Here is an 8,731-nt window from a genome sequence, read left to right as displayed (position 1 = left end):
GTTTTACCTCGTATAAAATGTCTTTGACTTGTCTTAATCCTGCATAATACCATTTCTTATAAAAAAATTGTATTACTATTCCTTAAAATTAATTTGTTTAAGAAAAGGGGCTGTTTCAATAGTTGCTCTCTTCCTTTAAACTCCACATGAACCTTCCCTTTAAAAACTTTCCATGCTCTTAAGACTTCTTTATAAAATTCAGGTATCTTCTCAAGCATATTATCTGTAAAATTCATCCACATAAAATCATCCCCCATTTTCCCACACATATTTATAAAGAAACTCATTATTCTTTTCCATACCATATCATCATTATTCAAAAACCTTTTTACTGTCTTTATTCTCATACTCTTCATTCTTACCATTGGATCTATAATTATTGTGTCGTATGCTATTTTTGCTGGCTCATCATCCCATAAAAACTTTAAAATATACGTTTTTATTCTTTTGTACGCCCATGCTGGCAGACTAACCACACTTAAAATATACCACATCTTAGACAGGAATAAAGAATTTAGAACTAATACTTTCCCTTTTAAAAACAATTCTCTTTGTTTCCAAAAATTAAGTCTTTTTTCCATTTGACCTATAACCTCCTCCCAAATCAGGTCTCTTGTTTTCATTTCATCTTTCCCAAGTATAACTCCTAAAATCTTTAATTGGTTCTTCTGCTCTTTAAATTCCCATTGTCTTTCTAAAGTATCCACCTTCCCTATCCTCATATATTCAGTCTTTTCTTTATTGACTTTAGCTCCTGTTCCGCTACAATATTTTTCAAAAATTAACATTGCTTTTTCGATACTCTTTAAATCCTTTAAAAACAAAGTCGTGTCATCTGCATATTGGAAATTTTTTTGTTGCATTTCATCATTTTCAACTAAAATTCCTTGTATTTGTTTTTCTTTATTTATTGCTATTCCTAATGGTTCAGCAACTAAAGTATAAAGTAATGCCGATAATGGACAGCCCTGCCTTATAGACCTCGAAATTTCAATATAATCAGTTAAAAACCCATTTACTTTAATACAACTTAAAATGTCAGTATAGAAACATTTCATCCATGTTATAAAATTCCTCCCAAATCCAAATTTTTCAATTAAGTCAAACAAATATTTATGCTCTACTCTGTCGAAAGCCTTTTCCAAATCTATGCTAATTAAATACCCTCCTTCACCTTTTTCTTTCATTTACCACATTAAGTCTCTAATATTTGTTACTATGTCTGATATATCTCTATTTAAAACACCATATGCCTGATTTGTTGTTATAATGTTTGGAATCACTTTTTTCAGTCTATTTGCCATGATCTTAGCCAAATTCTTATAGTCAGTATTTAGCATACTCAAAGGTCTGTAATTTTTAAGATGATCTTTATCTCCTTTATTCTTATAGATCATTTTTATCATTCCTGTCTTCATGCTTTCACTCATTTGTTTCCGCTTAAAAATATCAGTAAATAAATTGTGCAAAATTGGTATTAAAACATTTTTAAAAACCTTGTAAAACTCAGATGTTAAGCCATCTAGTCCTGGACTTTTCCCATTCTTCAAATGGTCTATAACCTCTTCAATTTCCTCTTCATTTATATCCTTATCACACATTCTTTTATCTTCTTCATTTACTTGCACTTGAATTTGATTCAATAAAAACTCTTCATCTTTCACATTTATATAATCATTTTTAAATAAGGTAGTATAAAAATCCTTCACTTCTTTTAAAATACATTGTTTTTCCTTCACAACTTTCCCATCTTTTAATATACTTTTGATCAATTCTGCATGTTTTCTTGTTTTCTCAAACTCAAAAAAGAATTTTGTACTTCTTTCTCCCTCTACTGTATTTTTCGCTCTGCTTCTAATTTTAGCTCCCCTGCACTTTTCCTCCTCTATTTTCTTAAATTGTTCTTCTAAAAACACTATTTTTGTCACATCCATCTTTCCTTCGGACATCTTTTTCATTTCTTCTTCCCATTCCTTATTTAAAAATCTTTCTTTACTTTTCTTTGCCTTTTGCATTCTTTTTGAATATTCAATGGATATTTTTTTTCATAGCTTTTTTCAAATTATGCCAAAACAAGCTTTTTTCTTCATCATATAGAATATTGTTTATACTATTTATTATGACATTTTCTATTTCCATTTTGTAAGACTCATTTTTTAAAAGTTCAGCATTGAAAACCCACACCCCTGGACCTCTCTCTACTCCACTAAAATCAATTATTACATTTAAAAAATCCTGATCACTTTCACTGAACCTTTTATAAAATACTTTTGATATGAATAGTTCCAACTGTCTGTTACATAAAACCATATCAAGTCTACTTTGCTTTAATACTGTGTTCACAATTTGCTGCTGCTTAGCTTCTGAGATCAGACGAGACCGGGCATAGCCAGGTTGGTATGGCCGTAAGCGAAAACTGCTGCAAAGAGAGGGCTATTTAAAGATCAGCCACTCTAATCTCCAGTACATTATATAAGTAGGGAAGAAAACCCAAAAGCTTACAGCACCTGGAATTATTCCCAGGCAGTCTCCCATCCAAGTAGTAACCAGTACCAAACATGCTAAGATTCGGAGATCGGGCATTGACGCTTTTTTTTTCTTTTTTTTTGCAAGAATATTATATAATTAATGAAAAATTTCCAAAAAGCTTACAGCACCTGGTATTCCCAGGCGGTCTCCCATCCAAGTACTAACCAGGCCCAAACCTGCTTAGCTTCCGAGATCAGACGAGATCGGGCATAGCCAGGTTGGTATGGCCGTAAGCGAAAACTGCTGCAAAGAGAGGGCTATTTAAAGATCAGCCACTCTAATCTCCAGTACATTATATAAGTAGGGAAGAAAACCCAAAAGCTTACAGCACCTGGTATTACCAGGCAGTCTCTCATCCAAGTACTAACCAGGCCCAAACCTGCTTAGCTTCCGAGATCAGACGAGATCGGGCATAGCCAGGTTGGTATGGCCGTAAGCGAAAACTGCGGCAAAGAGAGGGCTATTTTAAGAACAGCCACTCTAATCTCCAGTACATTATATAAGTAGGGAAGAAAACCCAAAAGCTTACAGCACCTGGTATTATTCCCAGGCAGTCTCCCATCCAAGTAGTAACCAGAACCAAACATGCTAAGAGTCGGAGATCGGGCATTGACTGTTTTTTTTTTCTGTTTTTTTGCAAGATTATTATATAATTAGTGAAAAATTTCCAAAAAGCTTACAGCACCTGGTATTCCCAGGCAGTCTCCCATCCAAGTACTAACGAGGCGAAACCTGCTTAGCTTCCGAGATCAGACGAGATCGGGCATAGCCAGGTTGGCATGGCCGTAAGCGAAAACTGCTGCAAAGAGAGGGCTATTTAAAGATCAGCCACTCTAATCTCCAGTACATCATATAAGTAGGGAAGAAAACCCAAAAGCTTACAGCACCTGGTATTCCCAGGCAGTTTCCCATCCAAGTACTAACCAGGCCCAAACCTGCTTAGCTTCCGAGATCAGACGAGATCGGGCATAGCCTTTTTTTTTTTTTTTTTAATTAAGAAATTTCAATCAATAAAATACAATAGATTAAATACAATCAATAGAAAACACAGAACATTGTCTTTACATATCTCTACATTACACATCTTTCCTTTACATAGATAATTTAAAAATCTCCTTCACTTCCTGGAAGCTTCCACATTAAATCATTTAAAACACAATAAACTTTTGAGGTAAAAACATCATAAAAAGAGTCTAACATATTTACACCTTTAAAGTACACATACAGTCTTTCAATATATAATTCTGTTTTTCTCTTAAACACCCTCCAAACATTCAACACAATTTTTTCCTTTTTAGCCACAGTTCTTCTGTCCCATATTGCACTTTTCATTAGCATTACACACAGATTAATGAAACTTTTGTTTTGACACTTTTTTTCCCAACCAAACATCACAACTCTGTTCCATTCCATTACATTTTCATCCCAATGTCAATGTCAATGTCACCTTTATTTATATAGCACTTTAAACAAAATACATTGCGTCAAAGCAACTGAACAACATTCATTAGGAAAACAGTGTCAATAATGCAAAAATGATAGTTAAAGGCAGTACATCATTGGATTCAGTTATGTCATCTTTGTTCAATTAAATAGTGTCTGTGCATTTATTTGCAATCAAGTCAACGATATCGCTGTAGATGAAGTGTCCCCAACTAAGCAAGCCAGAGGCGACAGCGGCAAGGAACCGAAACTCCATCGGTGACAGAATGGAGAAAAAAACCTTGGGAGAAACCAGGCTCAGTTGGGGGGCCAGTTCTCCTCTGACCAGACGAAACCAGTAGTTTAATTCCAGGCGGCAGCAAAGTCAGATTGTGCAGAAGAATCATTTGTTTCCTGTGGTCTTGTCCTGGTGCTCCTCTGAGACAAGGTCTTTACAGGGGATCTGTATCTGGGGCTCTAGTTGTCCTGGTCTCCTCTGTCTTTCAGGGATGTAGAGGTCCTTTCTAGGTGCTGATCCACCATCTGGTCTGGATACGTACTGGATCCGGGTGACTGCAGTGACCCTCTGATCTGGACACAGACTGGATCTGGTGGCCACGGTGACCTCGGAACAAGAGAGAAACAGACAAATATTAGCGTAGATGCCATTCTTCTAATGATGTAGCAAGTACATAGGTTGTTATGGGAAGTGTTTCCGTTTCCGATTTACCTAATTAATGCAGCCTAAAAATCCTTTAACGGATTTGGATAATAAAAGCATATTAGTATGTTATGTGTATGCCAGGTTAAAGAGATGGGTCTTTAATCTAGATTTAAACTGCAAGAGTGTGTCTGCCTCCTGAACAATGTTAGGTAGGTTATTCCAGAGTTTGGGCGCCAAATAGGAAAAGGATCTGCCGCCTGCAGTTGATTTTGATATTCTAGGTATTATCAAATTGCCTGAGTTTTGAGAACGTAGCGGACGTAGAGGATTATAATGTAAAAGGAGCTCATTCAAATACTGAGGTGCTAAACCATTCAGGGCTTTATAAGTAATAAACAATATTTTAAAATCTATGCGATGCTTGATAGGGAGCCAGTGCAGTGTTGACAGGACCGGGCTAATATGGTCATACTTCCTGGTTCTAGTAAGAACTCTTGCTGCTGCATTTTGGACTAGCTGTAGTTTGTTTACTAAGCGTGCAGAACAACCACCCAATAAAGCATTACAATAATCTAACCTTGAGGTCATAAATGCATGGATTAACATTTCTGCATTTGACATTGAGAGCATAGGCCATAATTTAGATATATTTTTGAGATGGAAAAATGCAGTTTTACAAATGCTAGAAACGTGGGTTTCTAAGGAAAGATTGCGATCAAGTAGCACACCTAGGTTCCTAACTGATGACGAAGAATTGACAGAGCAACCATCAAGTCTTAGACAGTGTTCTAGTTTATTAAAAGCAGAGTTTTTAGGTCCTATAATTAACACCTCTGTTTTTTCAGAATTTAGCAGTAAGAAATTACTCGTCATCCAGTTTTTTATATCGACTATGCAATCCATTAGTTTTTCAAATTGGTGTGTTTCACCGGGCTGCGAAGAAATATAGAGCTGAGTATCATCAGCATAACAGTGAAAGCTAACACCATGTTTCCTGATGATATCTCCCAAGGGTAACATATAAAGCGTGAAGAGTAGCGGCCCTAGTACTGAGCCTTGAGGTACTCCATACTGCACTTGTGATCGATAGGATACATCTTCATTCACTGCTACAAACTGATGGCGGTCATATAAGTACGATTTAAACCATGCTAATGCACTTCCACTGATGCCAACAAAGTATTCAAGTCTATGCAAAAGAATGTTGTGGTCAATTGTGTCAAACGCAGCACTAAGATCCAATACAACTAATAGAGAGATACACCCACGATCAGATGATAAGAGCAGATCATTTGTAACTCTAAGAAGAGCAGTCTCAGTACTATGATACGGTCTAAATCCTGACTGGAAATCCTCACATATACCATTTTTCTCTAAGAAGGAATATAATTGTGTGGATACCACCTTTTCTAGTATCTTGGACAGAAAAGGGAGATTCGAGATTGGTCTATAATTAACTAGTTCTTTGGGGTCAAGTTGTGGTTTTTTGATGAGAGGCTTAATAACAGCCAGTTTGAAGGTTTTGGGGACATGTCCTAATGACAATGAGGAATTAATAATAGTCAGAAGAGGATCTATGACTTCTGGAAGCACCTCTTTCAGGAGCTTAGATGGTATAGGGTCTAACATACATGTTGTTGGTTTAGATGATTTAACAAGTTTATACAATTCTTCCTCTCCTATGGTAGAGAATGAGTGGAACTGTTCCTCAGGGGTTCTATAGTGCACTGTCTGATGTGATACTGTAGCTGACGGCTGAATGGTTGCAATTTTATCTCTAATAGTATCGATTTTAGAAGTAAAGTAGTTCATAAAGTCATTACTGCTGTGGTGTTGGGAAATGTCAACACTTGTTGAGGCTTTATTTTTCGTTAATTTAGCCACTGTATTGAATAAATACCTGGGGTTATGTTTGTTTTCTTCTAAAAGAGAAGAAAAGTAATCGGATCTCGCAGTTTTTAATGCTTTTCTGTAGGATATGTTACTTTCCCGCCAAGCAATACGAAATACCTCTAGTTTTGTTTTCCTCCAGCTGCGCTCCATTTTTCGGGCTGCTCTCTTTAGGGTGCGAGTATGCTCATTATACCATGGTGTCAAACTGTTTTCCTTAACCTTCCTTAAGCGTAAAGGAGCAACTTTATTTAAAGTGCTAGAAAAGAGAGAGTCCATAGTTTCTGTTACATCATCAAGTTGTTCTGAGGTTTTGGATATGCTAAGGAATTTGGATACATCAGGAAGATAACTTAAAAAGCAGTCTTTTGTGTTAGAAGTGATGGTTCTTCCATACTTGTAACAAGAAGTAGAATTTACAATTTTGGCTATATGAATTTTGCAAAGAACTAAATAATGATCTGAGATATCATCACTTTGCTTGATAGGGAGCCAGTGCAGTGTTGACAGGACCGGGCTAATATGGTCATACTTCCTGGTTCTAGTAAGAACTCTTGCTGCTGCATTTTGGACTAGCTGTAGTTTGTTTACTAAGCGTGCAGAACAACCACCCAATAAAGCATTACAATAATCTAACCTTGAGGTCATAAATGCATGGATTAACATTTCTGCATTTGACATTGAGAGCATAGGCCATAATTTAGATATATTTTTGAGATGGAAAAATGCAGTTTTACAAATGCTAGAAACGTGGGTTTCTAAGGAAAGATTGCGATCAAGTAGCACACCTAGGTTCCTAACTGATGACGAAGAATTGACAGAGCAACCATCAAGTCTTAGACAGTGTTCTAGTTTATTAAAAGCAGAGTTTTCAGGTCCTATAATTAACACCTCTGTTTTTTCAGAATTTAGCAGTAAGAAATTACTCGTCATCCAGTTTTTTATATCGACTATGCAATCCATTAGTTTTTTAAATTGGTGTGTTTCACCGGGCTGCGAAGAAATATAGAGCTGAGTATCATCAGCATAACAGTGAAAGCTAACACCATGTTTCCTGATGATATCTCCCAAGGGTAACATATAAAGCGTGAAGAGTAGCGGCCCTAGTACTGAACCTTGAGGTACTCCATACTGCACTTGTGATCGATAGGATACATCTTCATTCACTGCTACGAACTGATGGCGGTCATATAAGTACGATTTAAACCATGCTAATGCACTTCCACTGATGCCAACAAAGTATTCAAGTCTATGCAAAAGAATGTTGTGGTCAATTGTGTCAAACGCAGCACTAAGATCCAATAAAACTAATAGAGAGATACACCCACGATCAGATGATAAGAGCAGATCATTTGTAACTCTAAGAAGAGCAGTCTCAGTACTATGATACGGTCTAAATCCTGACTGGAAATCCTCACATATACCATTTTTCTCTAAGAAGGAATATAATTGTGTGGATACCACCTTTTCTAGTATCTTGGACAGAAAAGGGAGATTCGAGATTGGTCTATAATTAACTAGTTCTTTGGGGTCAAGTTGTGGTTTTTTGATGAGAGGCTTAATAACAGCCAGTTTGAAGGTTTTGGGGACATGTCCTAATGACAATGAGGAATTAATAATAGTCAGAAGAGGATCTATGACTTCTGGAAGCACCTCTTTCAGGAGCTTAGATGGTATAGGGTCTAACATACATGTTGTTGGTTTAGATGATTTAACAAGTTTATACAATTCTTCCTCTCCTATGGTAGAGAATGAGTGGAACTGTTCCTCAGGGGTTCTATAGTGCACTGTCTGATGTGATACTGTAGCTGACAGCTGAATGGTTGCAATTTTATCTCTAATAGTATCGATTTTAGAAGTAAAGTAGTTCATAAAGTCATTACTGCTGTGGTGTTGGGAAATGTCAACACTTGTTGAGGCTTTATTTTTCGTTAATTTAGCCACTGTATTGAATAAATACCTGGGGTTATGTTTGTTTTCTTCTAAAAGAGAAGAAAAGTAATCGGATCTCGCAGTTTTTAATGCTTTTCTGTAGGATATGTTACTTTCCCGCCAAGCAATACGAAATACCTCTAGTTTTGTTTTCCTCCAGCTGCGCTCCATTTTTCAGGCTGCTCTCTTTAGGGTGCGAGTATGCTCATTATACCATGGTGTCAAACTGTTTTCCTTAACCTTCCTTAAGCGTAAAGGAGCAACTTTATTTAAAGTGCTAGAAAAGAGAGAGTC

General features: G+C 36.5%; 2 non-coding genes and 1 pseudogene across 2 annotated transcripts; all 3 read right to left on the bottom strand.

The window, feature by feature from the left end:
- Positions 1 to 2,645: 2,645 nt before the first annotated feature.
- Positions 2,646 to 2,764, bottom strand: LOC132129796 (5S ribosomal RNA). Its single transcript, XR_009428581.1, has one exon. It is a non-coding gene; the product is annotated as a 5S ribosomal RNA (ribosomal RNA).
- Positions 2,765 to 2,848: 84 nt separating this feature from the next.
- LOC132129894 (5S ribosomal RNA) lies at positions 2,849 to 2,967 on the bottom strand. The gene has a single exon (XR_009428649.1). It is a non-coding gene; the product is annotated as a 5S ribosomal RNA (ribosomal RNA).
- Positions 2,968 to 3,202: 235 nt separating this feature from the next.
- Positions 3,203 to 3,320, bottom strand: LOC132129802 (5S ribosomal RNA; annotated as a pseudogene).
- Between the last annotated feature and the right edge of the window lie 5,411 nt (positions 3,321 to 8,731).

Source organism: Carassius carassius, chromosome 46 (genome assembly GCF_963082965.1).
Source record: "Carassius carassius chromosome 46, fCarCar2.1, whole genome shotgun sequence".
Lineage (NCBI taxonomy): Eukaryota > Metazoa > Chordata > Actinopteri > Cypriniformes > Cyprinidae > Carassius > Carassius carassius.
The sequence above is the reverse complement of the archived record's forward strand: the minus strand, read 5'-3'. Positions and strand labels throughout refer to the sequence as shown.